We start from the raw sequence: 21,808 nt of genomic DNA on the forward strand, positions 1-21,808 counted from the left end.
GCTGCCCTGAAGCGTGACCCCCTGAGCCTGGAGTGACCCAGGTCAGGCAGATGAGGGTGGGCACAACGGTTTCACGTGGTGGAGGAAGCCTCCCGGTCTGGGATGGTTCCCACCCCACAGGCTGTAGTTTATAGGTGATACCTGTGCTCTGCCAAGTTTCCTCAAGCTTTTGTTGAAGGCAGGAGGGGTGGGGACAATTTGTAACATCTGTGAACCCCATCTGGAAAGGGCTCTGCCCCCCAGTCATTTTTTCCTCTTTTTTTTTCTTTCTGGGGAACTGGAGGGACTGAAACACAAGCGGTGGAGAGCACGTGTGAAAGGGCAGTGGAGCTGTGAGCCAGGCGGGTTATGGTGGTGCAACGCAGGGGGAAGGCTGGGGATTTTTGGCTGAGCTGCGCGGGAGGGGGCACATTGGGGAGGAAGATGAGGCTGAGGGGAGGGCAGCCCGAAGTGCACCCAGCCATGGGCAGTGCAGGAGATTTTAGGGGAGAGCTGGGTCTGTGGGTGGAGGGCGGAGCAGGGCTTGGTGGCTTGGACAAAGAGGAAAGTGCAACACATACTGAGAACGTGCACGCTTCTTGCTTGGAGTTGATATGAAATTGAGAGCAAACCTCCCAACCCCATTAAGTAGTTCTGCAGAGGAGGCATGGTGCAGGCTTTTTATTACCTTCTGGAAGAGCACAGCCAGACATTTGGCAAGAGGTTCCAGAAAATCACTAGATAAATGCAAACTGCAGGTACTGTGTTAAAACCCCTCAGTTCTCTGGTTCCCCCAACTTTCAGAAGTTTCAGGAAAGGTCTTTCAGCGCACACAGAGAAAATCACCAATTATTCTGTCCTCTGTACAAGTAATGGGGCTCCCTAGAGTGGCTTCTGCAAGCTTCTGGTGCAGAGAATGTTTCCTTTTGTGCCCATTTGATGCAGTCGACAACTTTTGGTGTGCTGAAGGTTACAAAGGAGAAGGACACCAAGAGCCCTCTCCTGGCACAGACTGAAAGGGCAGCTGGAAAAACAGCACGGGCTGATGGACTCCAGTGGGCAGGTGAAAGGAAGAGGTGAACGCCGGAGTGGGGCTGACTGGCAAGCCACGCGCTTTATTTATAGCCTGTGTATAAATACACTCCGGGCATAAATCCGGAGAGCGTGTTCTGGGCAGGCCCCGCTGCAGGTGTGGGACGCGGAGGGCGGGTTGGTGCCGCGGCTCCCTGCGGGCTGCCCCTGCCCGGCCACGCATGGGCTGGGGGAACGCGGCCGGCCCCAGCCTGGCATGCTGTCAGGAGACTTGTAGGCATTTGCATGAACAGCTCAGCAAAGAGGAGGTTGTGGAAGGCGGGTTGCGAGGTGCCTTGGCAGCGCTGCTGGACTTCCGTCCAGACGTGAGTGGCAGCTTCGGGGGAGGCACGGTGAGGTTTGTCCTTATCGCCAGACCGCAGCCCCACGGAGACCTGCAAACAGAGCCCAGTTGCTGAACAATTCCCATCTCATAGGTATCAGTACCGAGCAAATGCAGGTGGCAGTGAGCTGGGACTCTGTCCCGCTCTTCTTTTGAACACCTCTTTTAGCATTTTCCTATAGATTCAGGATATCTTGTAAGCTAGTTACAAAGCACGGGGACAAGCTGAGGGCTGTGCTGGTGGGTTTGAGTTGCTGGTAGCACTTCTTATCAGGGCTTTTCACAGAGCTCAGTAACATCTCAGCACTCCTGCTGGGATCCTGCATCTTCCATGGCAACAGTTTGCATGCTGAGTGCTTGTCAAGCCATGCACATGTCGCTTTTGCTCTGGAAGCCCCAAGTTACCGTGGCCTGTCTGTGGTGGGCTCCCACAGCGGGTTGTCCCAAGGATGCTGCATGGCTGTGGTGCTTTCAGCAAGCTGTTGGGACCATCTGGGTCACTGGAGAGTACTCCTGATATGGCCAGCAGTATCTGCTGTGATATGTTCTACAGACACTGTCTGAGGCTGAGACCTTGCACGATTGCTGCAGTTCCAGGTTTGGCTAGATTTATGTATCACTCACAGATACAACTAACCAACAGTTAACCCCTAGGTTTAGATGTGATCCATGTAGTATGAGCTCTGCTCTTCCTTACAGCCTGTGCTGTAACTCTCCTTTAAATGGAAATGGGCACGAAGGTGTTCATAAATTAAGTTTTCCCATTTGGAAAGCAACCCAAGGGCCTTTGCTTGCTCTGTGCTGGGGGACTGTCAGCCTGCCTGACACTTCTAGCAGGCTTGTGGGTGTGCGGAGCTGGGACAGGAGCAGCAAAAGCCCTTGTCCACCTCCAGGATGGGATGAGCATCTGCAAGCCATCTGTGGGCACCACAGCAGGTCTGGCTATGGGACACAGCCGAGCACCCCTTGCTCTTGGGGCATTCAGGAGTGGGGGCAGAGGGTCTGAGCCCATCTCCCACCTCCCCTCCTGTCGCCTGAAAGGAAGCTGGAAGGAGAGGTGCACGTGTTGTCTGTGCAGAGCTGGTAGCCTCGGCTGCCTTCTGCAGAGATAAAACCTGACCCCCGGGTCTCCCTTGCTGCTCAAATCTCCGACACGTGCTTGTGCGGGTGCCAGCTCTCCTCCCTCCTCCCTCCCCGGCGATACAGTAGTGTGCAAGCACAGAGGTCCTGGAAAATGTGAGGTAGCGCGAAGGAAAATTAATGTGTTGTCAAAGTAAATAAACAAACAAGGATGGATGCTCTCCTGATGGCCAGGAGGGCTGGGAGAGGGCCAGAGCTGCCCCAGCAAGGACTCCAGCCACATAGTTTGGGTCTGATGTGTTGCATGGGCTCTGGGTTCATGCTGGCACACAGACCGTGTGCTGTGAGTATTAGGTTACAAATTGTCATACAGTTTTGGTGAAGGCCACGCATATTACAGACGTCTGTGTTACATTATTATCCCTCCAGATCCTATAGGCATTCTTCAGTGCTCCTTTGGGGCATCATCTGTGCTGCTAGTTCCCATAACAACTTGTGAATTCATCATTCCAAAGGAAAAAAAAAAAAAATCAGCCCAAATTCTCTTGTCTTTTGTCAGCTACTGAAGCATTTGGATCCCTGGCAGCCTGCCGCTCCTTTTCTCCTCCTCTTTTTCTTGTTTTTCATGAAAAGAAATCCAGACATATACTTAGAAGGGTCATTACAATTATTTATAAAGGAAAAAGAGTACTACCTATGCAACAGTATTGATGCTGGGCCTTGGTAAACATTTAAAATCGAAACACTGGTAGATTAAAAGATTTTTATGTATCGGGTGCTGATTTAGTTGATGTATTAGTCTCTTTAGCATCTCTCTGACAGGTCTATTTAGAGCTTCCTTTACGTCTGGCCTTCCTCAGGCAATGACACTCATTACTCTCTGCCTGTCAGTCAAAAGGAGTTATAATAGAGCTTAAATGGGTCTCCTGACATGGTGCCCTTGTACCCGTAAGGGAGTGATAAATACAAGGCAGCTCTCCTACCTGCCAGTGCCCTGCAAGGGGCAGGCAGCAGCCACAGGAACCAGTCCTGGAGCCTGCCTGGAGCAGAGGGGGGCTTCCCTGGGTGCTGGGGGTACTGGGGAGGAACTGGAGGCTTTTCAGAGGTTTTGGAGCAAGCTGATCTGGTCAGAGGTGTTCCTGCCCAGGGAGGTCAGAGCCAGATGTTCTGTAAGGTCTCTTCCAACCCAAGCTGTTCTGGGAAGACTGATCTTCTCCTAAACACCAAGACAAGGAAAATCACCATTGTGATAAACTAAAATGGGTATGTTGAGAGTGTGGAGCTGAAAAGCAGTAATTGAGCACGGGAGGATCAGATTGACACAGGGCAGGGTAGACAGAGAGAGGTTTTTAGTGTGTGAAACACTCCAGCATCCTCAGGGCAAATGTCACTTTTGTAAGTGAGCATTTATGAACCATCAACGTGGAATAAATATATTTGTTTAACTATTTAGAGATTAATGCAAGTTAATTTCCGCTCCTGTTTACTTTCATAAAGGTTTCTTTGCCCAGCTCTTTATCAGGCTGCAGTGTCTGGACCCAGACAGGTGTTGAATATGAGCTCCCCTGAGTCTGCCTGCTTCCCACAGGAGAAGGCTGGGTGAGGACTGGACACCCACTTTGCCCAGCCTCCCCTGGGACCAGGTAGTTAAAGGCTGGGGTTTCCAGAGCTCCCTTCCTCCAGGTATTTTAGTTTCTTGTTCAGGCCTTCAGGGAAAAAACTGAAGGAAAGGAAAGGGGAGGACTTTGCAGAAGGTTATCTGCACCACTCGTATCACAAGATCAAGGCAAAACCAGAAATACCTGAAGCTCCTCAGGATGGCTCTTACCGTCCTTTGTGAGGGTTTCCTTCCAGGTCCTTCCAGGACAGGGAGCTGCTCCTCCAGCTCTGGTGTCCCTTCTGGGTCACAGCATCCCCTCTCCCCGACCCCAAGCCCCTCTGCCCTCCTGCCTGCTCTGGCAGTGTGCCCCTTTGTGTGCTCCCAGCCTACATGTCTCCATTTTCTAAAGACTAAAATTAACACATCGGGTTTTGTTTCTGTTTTTATCCCTTTTTTACCACCTGCAGAGAAGCCAAAAGGCACTGGTTTTACCTGTATTGTCACCATCATGTCCTGCACTGCTACTTAAGGGTCTCCTGTTCCAGGTGCACCCCCATTTGCAGCTGCTTTTCTACTTGTTTCAAGAAACAATGTGCAAAAACGTGGTGAAAACCGCTGTAAGTTTAGACATGCAGATGCTTAGTAACATCATAGGTGACTTTGAAGCTATAGATAGACAAATTCTGTAAGTGTCGACACCCAAGTAATAGGACTTATGTCATGCTCTTAGTCACATCTCCGCATCTGCGCTTGCGCAGCCAGGCTGCTACAGAATACGGAGGTTAGGGACAAAATCTGAGCTCTGGGCAGCTGATGATTCTGCTAAATTAGTGGCCATGCTAGACTTTAATGCAATGGTCAGTCTGAAGGGTTAAAGACTTAGCAGGGAAAAAGCCTGACAACCATGTAACAGCGCAGCTGGCGGTCACTGGCGGTCCTCTCCCTGACCAGCCCCGGGTTTGGTGCTTTTAAGGACAATGAACTGTGGCTCGGGAGGAGAACTATTCCCATCTGAATTGGATTATCTGACGATTTAAGTGCGATTGCATGAAGAGAACATTAAGATATTATAGGTAATAGGTCAGCCTTGTCTGATATCACATAGCGCTAGCTTTGGTCTCTTGGCTTGCTCCACCCTGTTCACTGGCCATGCAGGAACACAGCGAGGCAGAAGTCCTGTAAAACTTGCAAAAACTTAATAATAAAAAAGAAAAAGAAAAAATAAAAAAGGAAAAATAAAAAAGGAAAAATAAAATTAAAAAAAAAAAGGTACCTCTTCATCTGAATAAAACCCTGCTCATACACACAATGGAACAAATTAAGCTTGTAGAGCCAGCTGTAATTTTGGCATTTCTCAACTTTGCAAATAAACATTCTTTAATTAAAGCTTGTCTCTCGCTTCCGATGATTTTAAGAAAAAGCAAACAGAAGCAGCGCTGCAGGAGCGGGAACCTGCCCTTTCCTGCTCGCACTAACTGGTTGCACCAGCAGGTCCCCTCCGCGTGAGCTGGTCTTTCTGGGAGCAGTTTACAGGGGAACGCAGGTCAGAGTTGCTAATTAGCTTAAACAGCTCATTCCCAGCACACTGGTTAAAAAAAATAAAAATAAAAAAATCAGGACTCCTTTTGGAGAGGTGGTCCAGCAGGGAGGGTAGCACAACCTGTGACAAGCAGGATGTGTCTGGCTGGGGAGATTTGCCATACTGAGTCAGTCCTGGGTTCAGTTCCCAGCTGTCCTTATGCAACTTCTCCACTATCTTATTTGTACGAGTTTCGAGTTTTGAATTATATTTGCCTGGCTCTTAAGATCAATAGGAGCCATTGCTCCAGCTTATAAACACCAGAAACCATGGCATTGTCATGGGTCACTAAAATAACAGGGACTCGAGGACTGTAGGAGTGCTCCCACAGCCCAGCACGTTCCTTTCCCAAGGGGCTGCTGCGATTCTGGGGAGCAGGGCAGGGGCACCACAACCAGGCATGGGGGCTGCGGAGGGATTTGGAGCCCAGTGTTCAGTGCACGGGAGGGACCAGAGACTTGAGCCCCAAGTAAGTGCAGATGACGATTTTCAGGTGTGTGTAACTTGGCGCAGCAGAGTGAATGTTCATGGGAGCTGTAAAGATCTCCTTCCCGAGTGCAGGACTTGTGCCATGACAAATTTCCAGTTGGAGGGGGGAAAGCTAAGAGGGCTCTTTAGAGAAGCGGTTGGACAGCACAATTATTTTTACATGGAGTAAGGCATTTTATTTTTCATTTGCTTTTTGACACTGCTGCTGAAATTATTATTCCAGTAGGACAGAGTTGATCCGTACTAATTTAAGTGTCTAAGGTAAAGTTACAAATGAGCTGTGTTTCCATGAGTAAGATTTGCAGTCATCGTTGCAAGGTTTATTTCATGGCAGTGAAATCATTACCAGTAAGCAACTGGTGTACTTTCAAAACAATGACTGTTTAATGATGATAATGAAATAAAAAGGAGTTTCTCTAGCAGCCAGCGTAGCTGAGTTCAGCACACTAAAAGTTTTGCATTTATTTACATGCTGCAAGTGAAACCTGTTGTTACGAGAATAAAACAGTAAGAGTGGACTTTAAAGAGTCTCTCCACTCTCATTTGTTTGATTTATGCAACCAGTTTCCAGTGACTGGACTGGCTCTGATGGGCTGCACCTCTGTAAACCTGCCACAGTTGACTGTGATGTTTTCCTGACTGTTTTTTTCCATTTAAATCAACAGCTTTAACCCCAGTCTTACCCCCTCGGCTCTAATTTAGTCTTGAGGATTGCCTGTGGGAAATTTCAATTTTAGGTTTTCAAAGGTTACCCAAAGTATCAAGTTATTGGATTATATTCAGTGGGCGGATTTGGGGGTAGCGGGGAAGAAGTGTGATCAATATTTGCATCCTCTGGAGCTTTGTGAAGAAACTCTCCCAGGGAATCATTTAGCCTCTGATTTTGCAAAGTGTTTGGCACGGCTCAGCACTGGCTGGAAGTGCTCAGCATCTCGTGGATCGTGGTGCTGGATGTGAACTTGGCTCTTTCTCTCTTTTATACGGCATTTTCAATGCTGTATATAACAAAACTGGGCTTCGGCCAGGATTTGTGACTTGGGATAGGGCTACTCCCAGTGCGAGCCAAACATCCCAGACATTACTGTGTTCACGTGCTTTGTTTTTCCTGAAGAATTGCGTATCTCGTCGTTCTTCTCCTGTTACCAACTGGCTTAGCTCAGAGAGGCTCTTCATGGCTCCCAGAGGTTGACTTTGGGGTTGTCGTTAGCTCGAGATGTTATTGGCAGTGGGTTACAGGAGCTGCCGCCAAGAAACATGTTTAGGCATTTGGATTGCTCTTGTAAATTTTAATTAATCACTTTGCTGCTGTATAAGGCAGCACTGTAACACATACTTAATGCTCAAGTATTCAATTTCTTACAGTAACATTGCACTGCGGGTTAAAAAATAAAGCTGTGGGGTAACAAATGTCTGCATTCATGGCAGCTTTACTTGTAAAGAGTCTTTGGAAGTGCTGCCGGTGCCTGGAGGAGCCGTGGTGCTGGGTGCGGGGGGATGCACCCGGCTGCTGGACCTCGGTTAGCGGGGTGGTGGCGGGGCCTCCGAGCAGACCTCCCTCCGCCGGTCCCTCGGGGATGCTGTCATCTCCTGGCACTCCGCAGACAGCTAAAATTACCCGCTCAGCTGTGTGCAATAGTGCTCTGGCTGCTAACGAGAAGCGTGTGGCTGGGGGGGGGGTTAGAGGGTCCAAACTTCTCAGGCGCTGCGCGATGCATTTGGTCTTTGGGCATTTGCTTTTATGGGAGGCTGAGCGTAAGCCCTTAAAAGCAGCAAGTGTCAGGCAGAAATGAGAGCCGGTGTTGTTTTGCTTCTTCGGCCACCCCCGGCATGTCCCAGAATAGCCAGGCATGACCCGTGCTGTAAATCTAAGCCAGACCTGAGCCGGTGCTGCCCCCTCTGACCTGACCCCGTCCCCTGGCTGCTGCACCAGCCGCGGGGAAAGCTGCGCCTTGGCCGTGGCATGGCACTGGCTGGCTGGCTGGATGCATGGCCCCAAATCTGCGAGCAGCCACAGTGAATGTGTGCAACAGTTCCTACAAACAGCTCTGCAGGCACATGTGCAGATGCTTCAGATGTGAACATCCGGGATTTTGGAGTGGGATGCCTGGGCATTCCTTACACACAGGCACCTTTTTTTTTTTCTTTTTCTTTTTTTTTCTTTTTTTTTTCTTTTTTTTTTTTCTTTTTCTTTTTCTTTCTTTTTTTTTTTTTCTTGGTAAAGACATCTGTCTAAAGCCCATGTGCCTTTTGAATGATGCTGAAACATTGGTAAGAGGAGTTGGGTGGTGTAGAGGATTCCTGGTGCTTTTGCTTTACATAAAGACAAATTTTACAACAAAAAAGGCTTTATGTTCCCAAGTTTGTTAACGCAGCACTTTGCATCAACAATAAATGCAGCAAGTAAATCACAAAAGAGAATGAAATTATTTGGCACTGACATTAATACTTCATACAGCTCTATGGGGTGGTGTAGGACCTTATAGTATAGCAGTAAAGTTGCTAAGCTGCTGCAAGCTGTGTCCCTGGAGAAAGGGGAGAAAAATCCCAAACAGCAGGATAGAGGATATGAACATAATGTCTTTAGGTTTTGTTTGCTGTCGTTGATGACATACATGATGTTCTCGCTAGAAGAGGGATTTGCTGTAGAAGTGAACATGAATGAAGAAATCAGGAGGATTTAAAAACTAAAGGAGTATGCCGGGGATTGGAGTTGCTACAATGCAGACGTGGGAGCAGGAGGAGGCATGCTAGATCGGGTTCGCTCCTTGTCCCAGGAGGCAGTGCTCAGCAAAGCATCACAGAGTGTTTTCCAGGGCTCTGCCCAGCTTCGTGGTGAATGCGCTAATGGGTCTTCCACCACCTTCCTCAGGAGGTGTTCCAGTCCCCACGGTGTCTGTTCTCTCTGGTAGCATGTTTTTGCAGTACTCAGGCTAAGCTCTTCTTTCCATAACCTACTCCATTGGCAAAGTGCCCCTTCTAGATAATTTCTTTCCGATCTGGTGTTTACACCCATCAATTATTTGCAGACTTTTATTCCCTCCCACCTTATTTATTTATTTATTTACACTTAACTGAAATGTAGATTTGTCTTCTTTAGCCTCACTGAAGGCATCAGTGTTCCAGTCACCGTGTTGCTTATTCACAGAATCACGGAATCATCTAGGTTGGAAGAGACCTCCATGATCACGGAGTCCAACCTCTGACCTAACAGTAAGAAGTCCTCCACTAAACCATGTCACTAAATACCTGGACAAGCAGTAGTTTGACTGCATTTTGCAGCCTGCATCCCTCATCCAAAAGAGGCTTCTGGACCAAACTGGATTTTTTTTGTGTTAAAACCCTGTGCAAAGGATGCTGTGGAAATGCATCACCCTGAGACATTTGGCCAAAGGGATAAACACTTGTGCAAAGGGATGAAGGGGATAATTTTGCTGTTGCCTTGTTTTTGATGTTCTGTTCTGCAATACCAGAGCAGCTAGGTGGTAGCCCAAGACCCAGAAAGACATATTGAATATATACATATATATTTAAAAAAAACAAACAACAACAACAGAATAATAACAGAATAATAGGCTCATTACAGAGCCTACCACCAGCACCAGAGGAATTGCAACAATTGTGATTTCCTGAGATTTTCCCCTGCTCTTGTTTCTGCAGTGGCTATTATCACTGCTCTTTCACTATTATTTTTTTGCCTACTTCTGCATGGGAGTTTTCTGGGGAAATCGACAGAGGCTCAGCACATCAGCTGCCTTCCAGGGGTGCAAAACGTTATAAGGGCTGACTCTTGTAGCATGACAAGGCTGTGAAATGTGTGTTGTTATCTATTTTTTTTTCTTAAATCAAAAACCAGACTTTGCAGCCAGCCTCATTACTCACACGCTGTCCTTATGGGACCGTGCAGCCTCGCCTGCGTGGTGCTGCTGTAGCTGCCTGCTCCCGACCACGTCCCCGAGCCTGGCACTCCAACCTATTGATTGACATCTCCGTCTCCAGCTCTGATCTCATGTCTTGACCATCTGCTTCTTCTGGTGGTCTCCGGAGGGTCTGCCAATCAGCAAAGCAGGCTCAAAATGCACAGGCAAATGGGTTAGATTATTTTTGGACCTTCCTTGCAGCCATCTGTTTGGGAGGGAGCCATGAGCTTGTCTTACCCAGCTGGGTTAAGGTGCTGTGGCAGCCTGCAAGGGAGGAGGAAGCAAACAGGATAAAGAAAATTACCCTCTTCTTAAGGAGCTGAATCAGCTGCGAGACGGCACTGAGCTCTCAGCCAGCAACTGGCACCGGCAGCGAGATATTGGGACAGCTCCCGGCTCCCGGCCCCGTCGGAGCTGGCTGCGGCGTTCGCATGACACCAGGCAAGGCAGCAAGTTTGGTTCGACTTCGAAGCTGACTCCTGTTGCCCGTGACAACCTGGGTCTGAGTCTATTTTACATGCACACACATCCACACATGCATATGTTGCTATAACAACCAGCCAGGACTTTTAAAAAATGTTGGACTCTGTTTTCCAGGTTGCAAAGCACCGAAGTTTCACTGCAATCCAGGAGGCAAACAGCTGCCTTCGGGTTTATTTATTTATTTAATCTTCCTGAAAAAAAAAAAAAAAAAAAAAGCTCTAAATCAAGTGTGCTAGGCAAAATGTCTGGGTTAATGATATAAAGAGTCTGTAATGCCTCACTAGGAAAAGAGAGGCACACGAGGCTCTGTCTGCTGCTCTGGTGTTTGAAAGAGCCCAGCCAGCCCTGACGTGGCGTGGTGGTAAGGGATCAAAAAACCTGCTGGCTTGGGTGTCCCCAGAGCATCGAAGTTATTTAACACCACCGGTAAAGCCACTGGTGTCACAGGCAGCAGTAAATCACAGATGAAGATTTTGACCTGCAGCCTCTAACCCAAACTAATGCAGTCAGACACTGCTGAGAGCCGGGGATGTGAGCAGCAAAACCCCATATTGGCCTTGGGAAGCCCTTCCCTGCAGATGTAGGCTCTAGCTGAGGTACTTGTGATAGCTAGTCAGCGGCGTTTGTCCCCTGTAGCAGGCTGAATACTACTAGTGCTCTCTATTTTCCCCTTTTTCTCTGAGTGATACCCTCAGCAGTGTTGTTGTCCAAAAAAAGAGGGGGTTTCTCCCAGGGAAAGGGGAAAGCAGGAGAAGCACAGCAATCCGCGTGTGTTCTGCAAGACGTGCACGTGTGCGATGGTCCTTGTGTGCTGCTCTTCGGCTGGCCTGTGTTTGAAAGCCTTGCCTATAAAACCAGCCCTGAGGAGGGGAGGGAGCTCTGCTTTCCCCTTGTAGGCAGCGCTCGGTCTTCCTGTGCACTTCGTGACCCAGCCTGCTGCTGGGACCGCATCCTGCCCTGCAGGGGTGCTGGCACTCTTCACCACCACCCCTGCACATCAGGATCTTCTAGGAAGTCCTGTCACTCCTAAAAGTGCCCTGCATTTCTTCATGTTTAGATTTAGTGGGCACAGCTTATGTTGGATTGTCGTGTTCCAAGTTCAAGCCCATGATGTAAGGGAAGCCTTACATCCTTGTGATCCTGCGATTGCCTCAGTGCACACACCTGTGTCTAGGATACCCTAGATCTTTTTTTTTCCACCCAGATGCTGTGTTGAGGGAATGGAGGAAGAAAAAAAATCCTTTGACTATTTTTGGTGGATTTCTAGAAATGCAATAGTCCAAAACCCAGCTGTGACTGGATAACTGGAGGTATGGCAGTCCCAGACAAGTAGAGGTGTGGGCACTATGGGTCTGTGCAGTCCGAAAGCACAATGCAAGCTGAATCCATCAAGGTGCTGGACGCCTTGTGGAGGTGCTGCGGCATGGGTATGCCAGTGATGCTGTGCTGAGCATCTTGGATGGAGTGTAGGAACGTGGTGCACATGTTCAAATCAAGTGGCTGGTTTATAGCTCCTGATACCTACCATGGGTTTTGATTATTGTGAGGGATATTCAGTTTTGTCAGCCCTTCTGGTAGGTTTGTGTTGCAAAAAGGGGTCTGTAGACATGGACTGGGATGTTGGCAGTTGTTTCGTTGTATTCTGTAGGTGATGGCAATCAGTGATGATTGCATACATGATCACAGACCAGGCGGTACCTGGAGATCCATGGGGAATCTTTTGCCCCTATTCAGAGATGGGGTTCCAGCAAGGTCAGAATTGGATGTAACCGTGCCCTGTTCCAGTAACTGGTTTTACTTTCCACTCTGCTCCTTTCCCTCTCACGGCTGACTGGAGGCCTCAGCCCCTAACAGAAAATGAGGAGCTTTTTATCCAGAGTTCACCAGCCTGAATCCAACCCAAAACACAAACTGCACCAATCTTGTGGATGGGGTTGGCCCATATCATCAGAAACCATCGTATTTTGCTCAAAGTGGTGGATACCAAGGAAAATCCTTGGGCTGAGCTGGCTTTGCAGGTGGACCTGCCTTTGAGACCCGGCTGTGTGATACCCAGGTTGTGTGAGGTTGGTCCTGCTCAGCACACTGGTAGCTCTTTGCCAGGCCTGGTATTAAATCCGTACACCTCTGCTTTCTAAACTCAGCTTTGACATACAGCTTCTTCTCCAAGGTACGAATTAGCTCATTAAACACTTTGCATAAGATACCCGGGCACTGGCACTGAGGGAGAGGAAATCAAACCTGCTCACGCTTTGTTCACCTGCATTCAGTGTCAGGAAACCTGCCTGAAATGATTCATCCCCAGCCGCAGGCCCCGGAGCCGTGGTTTGACTTCTCTAGAGCTGCTCCACGGCCGGGGACAGGCTGCTGAGCTGAAAGGAAGCTTTTTAGCTGCAAAAATTGTGCAAGCCAGCATGTGCTATTTCTGGAGCGGGCTGTAATGTATGCGTCTAGCCTGGCTCTCTTCAGCAACGGCCAAATGTTTTTCAAGCAGTAAAGAAGGTAAAATAGAGCAACACTGTACCAGAGCCAGATTTTCCGTGCGTTCCCTGAGCAATGCCTGCAGGGACCCACACGTGCACTCATGGACATGCAATTAAGTGCATCGATCACCAGCGGGATGGAGCGGGTACCCGTAACCTCACCAGGGCTGCAAGCTCAGTACAAGCGTGGGTTGAACTGGCTCATTAGGGTGCTGGAAACAATTGGGGCAATGTTAGGTTGTTTCTTTGCCTGGCCTACACATTGCTGCTCCTTGGGAGGGTGAATCTGCCAGGATAGCAGTGCGTGGGCATGGCCCTACAGCCTTTGGGTCTGGGGGAGGCTGACCTGGGGCTGAGTGGTGCAGGGAGCAGTGAGCCCACGGCATGCTTCCTGATGCTGGTATCAAGCACATATCACGGTATCACTGTCCTTTGGGGCAGAGGGACAGTTGCAGGGGACTTTTTGTGGGCAGTGCCACCCTCCTTCCCATCTGAGTGGCCTCTGACACCTGGGTCAGGCAGGTTCTGCTGAGCAGGGGCACTCATCCCTGTAGGGTTGCACCTCCCAGGTGAAGGTGCGCTGGAGGATGGGGCAGTGCACCCTGTCCTCACCCTGCTGCTCCTGGGGACCTCAAGATCCTCATTTGCTTCATCAGATTTACTATGCAATTCCTGCACTTCTGGGGGGTGAGAAAGGGCTGAAACAAAGCAGGGCAGGGAAGAGATGGAGAGATGGACCTGTCTCCTTCCCCTGGAAGATGACTGCACTGTCCCCCTTGCTGGATGCCACTGCTCACAGCACGGAAAAAAGGAAGAAGGAAAGAAAACAGCTGCACAGGGGCTTAAGAAGGGGTATAAATAATGCAGGATGGGGTCTTTTGACAGGCTCTGATTGCACTGGAGCCTGGCAGGGGAGCATCATGGGGAGAGGGGCAGAGATGTCTCCTAGTTTCCCTTCAGGAAGCTGACCGGGATACGGGGCTCTGTAGTATCACTGAGTGCCCATGGGCACGGTGGCACAGCCACCTCTGTGTTCCCTAGCGTGGAGCTTGGGGTGTGTGTGTCAAGAGAGAGCACAGGGGGGGTGTCCTGGTTCAGTGGGGGCAAGCACAGAGCAGGATGGAAACAGACCTGGGCCTTCAAGGTCCCTGTGAAACCTTAGGTAAATTCAGGTTTAAGAAAGGGACAGCAAAGTCCCTAAACAGAACTTAGAAAAAAAAAAAAAAAAAAAAAAAAAAAAAGGATAAAAAGGATGTTTGTTTATAGCACGTGCTTTGGGAACTAATTGATCCATGCTCGTGGTGTTGTGTAAAATCAACATTTACTCACCACCTCTATGGGTTCTTAAACTGTTTTTGTAGCAATTTTGCATGCAAGGGTAACTTGCTGAATTTGAACAATTTTGTTTTGCAAGACAGCGGCAAGATGAAGATATATATTTTTTTCCTCTCTCTCTCTTTTTTTTTTTTTTTTCTTTGTCTGGCATTATTAAGTAGGGTGTTTTTGTTTCACCAGTGCCTTTAGCTTTTTGGTCACAATAATATAATGTATTCTGACTGTCCATATTCAGCCCTGTCCTGCCATGGCATCTGTGTGTGCTTTTGCAACAGCATTGTACAGAGTTTTCTGTGCATCTGCATGCGTGTGCCAACACGTTTTCAGGAGAAGCCACTAATAAGGATGCAGATTTAAAATTATTTAATCTAATTGCTGGCAGCAGAAGGCATGGTGAGGAAGATGTTATGAAGAATTGCTGGATGGGCTAACAGCGTTAGCTCCATTAAATCCTCAGAGTCTTTGGATATTTCCTCCTGCACAACAAGAAAAATGAATTTAATCAGACAGTAGGGCTAAGTTATTCTTTAGGCCTGTAATAAGAGATAAAGAAAAATAAGAGTATCTAAAGAGCAATAAGATTAACTTATTCTTTAGTTCTGTTTTAAGCCAAAACTCAGTTTAGTGATTATATATTTTTTTCCTGAGCATCCACCCATAACCTGCTGTGATTTTTGGATTTCTATTCAGGCTTAGCCCTATTGGCCCTGGGGTTAGAGGGCAACCAGGGTTCCCGACCATGCCGAGAGCCACTTGCCCTGTCACATGGCTGTGGGTCTGTGCCCACCTGCGTGGTCCAGCTCTGATGGGGTCAGGATGGGGTCTGGTTCCCATTCGGGGTCTTTGGTTTCAGAAGAGCTGCAAAGTCCATCACCAGCTGGCCCCCTGCGCCTTCTCTTTGTACGTTTGGAAATGACTAGTTTTGTGTGTAAAAAAAAAATAAAAAAATCCCTGCAGTGGTATTCTTCAAAAACTATTTCAGATGAAACATTTATGAGCCTGGCTGCACAAGCAGCAGCTCTGCTCTGACCGTGAAGGGCAATGGTGAGCAAGCGAGGAGGGGGTCAGCCTGCTTCGCTGCAGCCCCACTTGGAAATGTGCATCTCCAGAGAAGTTCTTTTGAGGAGAACAAAACGAGGGGCAGCAAAATGAAAAATGTCACCAAAGAGGAGTCCAAAATGGTGACAGAAGGGTTGGAGGAAAGGAGCAAAAGGGCGAGTAGGGAAAAGCCCTGATGTCTCTGTGGGAACAAGTAGAATACCATATAGGTTGCTGTCATAGTTGGAGTGGATGTGTGGCCTGTGGCATGAATGTTTTATTTCAGATCACCACGTTACATCAAGGTCTCCTGTGTTTCTCCCCAGGCTCCCTCTTCCAGGTCACCGCAGGAACACCTGAGCCTCCCCGAAGCTTCGGAGATGAACCTGTAGCAGCTGGCCAGCAGGTAGGAGGCTCAGCCATGGCTTCGGTGCCCACTTCTGTGGTTCGGAAAGCATGGAGAGACCTCAGGGTCTGCAGCCATGTGCTGCAGGGCCCATCGCTGTGGTGTTTGGGGGTTTCAGCTGTCTGCAGGGCTTTCTGCTGGTTTTATGCCCCTTTGATCTGATGCGCTTGCTGGAATTTGTAATTGCAAGAGGAGATGTCCAGTGACTGATCATTCAAAAGGATGTTCTGAGTGGCAAGGACTGATCCATGCTTTCAGTCCCTTTTTATGTATTTATTTCTGTTTACTGTGTGTCATTGGTCTTGCTTGGAGCTGCCCAGCCAGCCGAAACACCCTGTGCTCCTGTACGGGTGCTTGCTGGAACTGCCTGATCCCAGGAGATGCAGAGGTCACCTCTCTTGCTCCCTGCTGCTGTGGTTTTCTTTCTGGCTCTTTAACCATCAACTTCCTAATATAAAATATTTAGAAGTAGAGGCTGCTTTTTTTTTTTTTTTTTTTTTTTTTGTGCCTTTTTTTTTTTTTGGTGCCTCATGGAGCTCTTACAAAACCCTCCAGGAGATGCTAAGCTGCTGGCATAGACACTGACCATCAGCATGTTCATGGTGGCACAACGCAGGGCTTGGGCATGTGTACTGCAAGGGTGTTAAGGCACTGCTGAGAGTCACTGGGCTGATGTGAGAGGGATGGACACAGCAAGAGGAGAATGGTGGGAGGATGCTGTCATGTGGCATAGCCACATCTTTGGTCCCAATGGCCAACACTAATATAAGGGGACAGATTTTGCCCCTCTGGGAGCAGCAGGTAGCCTCACTCCAGTGAGAGCTCAGAGCTCCTCCATCAGAAAAATACTTCTTGCTCCACAGCCGTTATAGCTCATTATCTCACTGACCTTTAATTTTGCAAGTGTTTTCTTCAACTTGGTCCAGCTTCTGACCTCTATTCCTAGAGGCAGCAGGATAATATATTCATCTGCTGTGCTGTCTAGCCACTTTGCATCCCTCCCTCCACCCCTCTGTCTCTGGTCTTTTTGGCAATCTGTCATTTTTTACTTTTGGTATGGGTCCAGGAGCTGAGTAAAAAGTACTTGGGCAGCTGGAGCGAGAAACAATGGGTTTTAAATATGGTTTAATGTGTTTGTAAACAAGTGCACTTTATCAGGGTTCCTGCCCAGTGCACTGACAGCAGGCAAAACTGATGAGACTCTTCTGAGGTCAGAATTAATTACACTGCATAAAGTGGTGCAAAATGGGCAACGAGGCAATAGGAAGTATCTTCTGTCCCACTGTCCACATCTGTCCATGATGCCATACTCATCGCTGTGGTCACTGAGCACCTGAGGTTGCTCTTCTCTTAGCTGTGGCAGTGAAGATGGGCAAAGATTGCTAGAAGTGCTGGCAGGATTGTGTTGTCTTTGAGGAGACTCCATGGAGTGTCCGTGGGGATGTCACACTTGTTGGAAATCATCTATCAGGGAAGACCAGTGCAGAGAATAATTCGACTGTCTTGTCAAAATATCTCAAATTCCCTCAAATATCCACAACTTGTTCCTGGTGAAAAAAAAAATAATTTGCCTTTATATATATCTATATTATTGGATAAAGTAATCCTTTGCTGCAGATGACTTGAAGAGGGAAGCAAACTTAGGAACATAGGGAGGGGGCAAAAGATTTGTAGTTGATGCCGATGGACTGATGAAACCAGCTATCCCATTAGCCCAAACTCACCAATTTTGAAGCCTAAAGACTCAATTTACAGCCAGGGGAATTCTGCTCCATGGCTCAGGGCTGTGCTCCTGGTGCTTAGCGGAGCAGGGCTGGCTTCGTGATACACAGGGGCACAACCAGTCACACTGCAGGAGTTTTTCTCATGGGGAAGTGAAGGAGGAGAAAACCCAAAGTGCTTTAAAACCAACCCCTCTGCCGTGCTGCGGCTCAGCTCCCCAGCCCCTGGCTGCTCGGGGATGGATGCAGCCGCTCTCTGAGCTCCTCTGTGGGCAACAGCGTAATTGCAGAAATTGGCACGGTGGCTTGGAACGAGATCTAATTAATTAATTCAAGACATGCTGGGATTCAATTTTATTAAACCTTGGAGTCAGAGTAGACGGGATGAAATGTAAGCAAAGGTTGGGAAAGGAGGGTTATGTGCAATGCGTGCTGCGCTGCCGCCAGCGTGCCCTTCACCGGCAGGCTTCCGAGGGCACGCTTGGGATGTACGTGTACATACCCACAGAGACATCCAGCAGCAGCCTGCTCCTGGGGGTTTTGCTCCAGCCAGGGCTATCAGGGAGGCTCTGCTTCCCTTATCTACTTCTATTTGCGTGTGCAAGGTGTCTGCCCCATCCCTACGTCCTGCTCCCCAGCAGCATCCAGGAGTGATGAAGAGGCTTCTTTTGCCTCTCCCCTGCTTCTGTGCTGATGAATGTGGCATGCTGCATCCAGACCTGCCTGTTATTTCATAATAAGGGATATCAGCTCTGGATTTACTGCCTGTAAAATGATTTGGTGTCTTCTGGAATGGAAATTCAATACAGTCGTTGCTCACACAGTCACATCTTGAGGCTTACTCTGCTCCCAGAAGCTCAGGCATGTATGTGCTGGCATGGCTTTCCGCTGCTGGACTTTGCAGGAAAAAGTCTTTTTTTTGTTTTGTTTTGATAGGTAAACCAGTGCATATGTGGGGCTTATGCAAACCCATCAGCTCTTTAACAAGAGCTGCAGCAAAGGACCCAGCTGTTTTAGGGATGTTGTTTTGCCTGCCATGTCTATAGCATCCCACACGAGCTAGCTTTCCTCTTGACAGTTTCAGGAATATACTTACTACTAATTTTAGGCCTCTCTCCAAGGTGGATATATCTTTGGGGTTAGGGCACAATGAATGCCCTATTCATAAAACTACAAACACTGTAAAAAGAAGAGAGAGAAAAAAAGCGTGTCCCACCCTAAAATGTTTCTGATCTCCAAACAGCTATAATTTTGGCTTGCTCAGAGAACAAGCTGAGGTAGTGTTCATTTTAACAGCCAGGAAAGGGCTGTCTGTTTATATTTAGGGCCTTGTAGAGTTGCGCAGTGTGTGCAGGTGGCACATTAAAACGTGTGGATGATTTCTTACCAGGATAAGGTTGTGTTTTTACTGGATTGCCTTTAATTTTGTATGAAGGCTGAGCAAGCACCAAAAATTTTGTTGTAATGCTTTCTGGGGTTAAATTTTGTTGCTTCTGGAGCGTTGTTTTGAGCTTAAACCTGGTGATTTCCTCCCTCCCATGAACCTTCCTATGTGGCTCTTCCCTGAACTTACATATTTAGGAACAAGTTGGCATCTCCTGCCACCTGGAGTCTGTAGGGCACTGGTAACCATCATCCACTTCTTACTGGGAGAGTACCACACCACCGCACCAAAACAAGAGGAAGGATAGAGAGCATCTTGAGCATCTCCCAGTAGCGAGGTGGGCAGTGATCTTGGATGCAGTCAGCTTAGGTGTTTGCAGCTCTGACCTGCACCTCCATGTGGGCTCCGGCTGGGAAACCCTTTGTTACTTACCTGATTTTGGATATGTAGGAGAAAGAGCCACGATCACTGCAAAACACGCAAGATAGTAAGAAATGCCTTAGCAGAAGACACGAACAACTTAGCTCTGCCCTTTTTCTAAAAATGAGAAATATATGAAATCAAAGGATAGGTTCATTAATTTGGAGGAGATTTGCTTGATGGGCAAACTTCTTAAACGTGATTGAGAAGGCTGCCTAAACAAGCCTGAACTGCAGATCTTCTTCACATTGGCCCATCTTCAGGAGTTGGGTCCCTTCCAACTCAGGATATTTTATGATTCTATGATTCTAAGGCTGTGTCTCCTGTCCCCAGCCTTGCTGATTATCCCACAGGCTCGAGAAGCTGCGAGAATCCATTCATTGCTTGCCTGGAGCTGTCTTGGTTTCAGTGACTTTTGCTTGGCACATGGAGAACATATGCAAAACAGGCACACGTGCCTTTGGGTCACGGCTTCTGGCATCTGGCTTGTTGCTGCTTGTCCCCCAGTCCTTCAAAGTCCTGCTTCAGATGCATGAGAGACAGCTCTCCAGTGCAGCCGAGGCTGCTTCTGCACCCCCAACCAGTGTATTATTATTCTCTGAAGAAGCAGAAATATTAAAAAATAAAAAAATACCAAACTTGCATCTGAAAAAAAAAAAAGGAAAAAAAAAAAAAAGCACAACACAGCAACTCTCTTGCTGGTGTCTGGGAGTTGAAGCCTTGTCCAGCCACACATCATTCTTCTGCCACCCTTCAGAAATCACTCACTGGCTACTAATCCAGCTCTGATAACAAGTAATGCCTTTCTCATGGAGAATCCAGATGCTTAGCTGGTATTTGTAAAGCCTACCAAGATCCCAGGGCTGAGGAGGCCTGTACAAAGCAGAGTACAGCTATTAATGTGACTTATCTTGGTCTTCTGGAGCATGCCCAGGCTCTGAGACTTGTTCTTGGATCCCAAATTAGAAAGCTGATGGTTGTTCATTCAGTGTTACAGAAGGGCCTGTTGGGCTGAGCCGAAACACTGGGCAGCTGTGAGCAACTGGGGTTTGAGGCGGACACAAGAGGGGGATGGAGAGAAAAGATACTAAACTTTAATTGTAGCTACCTGTGCCATACCGTGGCACAATATGGGCTTGGGAGATGGGGTAGAAAAGAGTGAAACTCAGGTTCTGTTTGCACTGAAATATTTCTGTGCATGTTTGGGCACTTTGCTGTGGTAACCAAAGGGCCTATTTTTAGCACCTTTCCCAAGACTCTCTTTACTACACTGGGTTGCTTGGGAAGCTTGTGTACAAAGTTGTCCCAGGGGTTTGCAAGTTAAAATGAATGTTAATTCAGAAAGATTCCAAAGGTTATATTCTTTAAAATATATCAGATTCTGTGGGAGATCTTCCTGGCTGTGTGTCCTGCTCAGACTTCGTGCTGGTTATCTCCCAGATCCTGAATTCCAGCCTTTAGGCACTTCCAAGGCTGGGAAGGGATGGAAAGGGTCTTCTTTTATTTGGCCAGGTCCTGACTACAGCCCAAAACCAATGATATTGTAATGGCAACTCATTTTAACAGTTAGACAGAGTAATCCCCAAATCTATTTCAGCACAGTATTTTTGGTCCTCAGCCAGCAAAGTGCACCTGAGTCCCGTCTAGCAGAGATCAGCTATCTGTTTTCCTGGGAAGAATTGTCAGGGAGGGGAACAAGCCCTCATGTTTTGTTGTACGTTTGTTTATGACTCTAAGGTGAGACTTTTACCCTATCTTGTTCATTTAAATTCCTTCTAGTTTTACTGGACAAACAAACAGTGGGGTATTTGTGTACTCCAGTTTTCAAGTGGAAGGTATATAGAAAATTCAGGTTGAAACATGTCTTTCTTAGGAAAGTGTTTTCATGCTCCATAAGGCATATATCCAAAAGAACAGAAGCAATCCTATTCAAAGAAGCCACAAACAGTATAAATAGGGAATAGCAACCTTCTTTTTCCAATGTCATTCTTCATACCTTGTTGTCTGTCACGCTTAGCCATGTAAATACACAATATTTGAAAAAATAACAACTGCAACGGCACTTTATCCACAGCACGATCATGAATACATTGTGTTCTGTGATATGTTCTTACTCTGTCGGATTGTTACTGAAGCTTCTCCACAAAATGTTTCCATGTGTATTTTAACAAGACCGTTCTCCATCTATACACAGATTTGTGTAAGAACAATTTGTACTTGCTCAGAAGCTCCATACACCACCAGAATATCCATACACCATCAGATTCAGGAGAAAAGGTATCCTTACGTATATGTTGGTAACATGCAGGTGATCAGACAAGATTGACAGGGGAACTGGGAGAGTTTGTCCTAATGGAAGCCCAGGATTGGCACACAAATTTTGAGTGCGTTTCAATATTTGAGCCTCTTGAAGAAAGGAAACGGCACAGCTTTTAAAATTATCTGTGAGCACTGGGTCATCTTCAGTCAACATGAACAAT

The 21,808-nt window shown here is 47.7% G+C and overlaps 1 protein-coding gene across 5 annotated transcripts in view; it reads left to right on the top strand.

The window, feature by feature from the left end:
* HIVEP3 (HIVEP zinc finger 3) overlaps positions 1 to 21,808 on the top strand; it is a 261,957-nt gene that overhangs the window by 105,178 nt on the left and 134,971 nt on the right. For all 5 annotated transcript variants that reach the window (XM_082777709.1, XM_082777714.1, XM_082777713.1 and 2 more), the window contains one exon: positions 15,724 to 15,803. The gene's annotated coding sequence lies outside the window, so the exon portion shown is untranslated. The remainder of the gene's footprint in view (positions 1 to 15,723; positions 15,804 to 21,808) is intronic.

The sequence above is a fragment of the Aythya marila genome (assembly GCF_965140915.1).
Source record: "Aythya marila genome assembly, chromosome: 22".
Lineage (NCBI taxonomy): Eukaryota > Metazoa > Chordata > Aves > Anseriformes > Anatidae > Aythya > Aythya marila.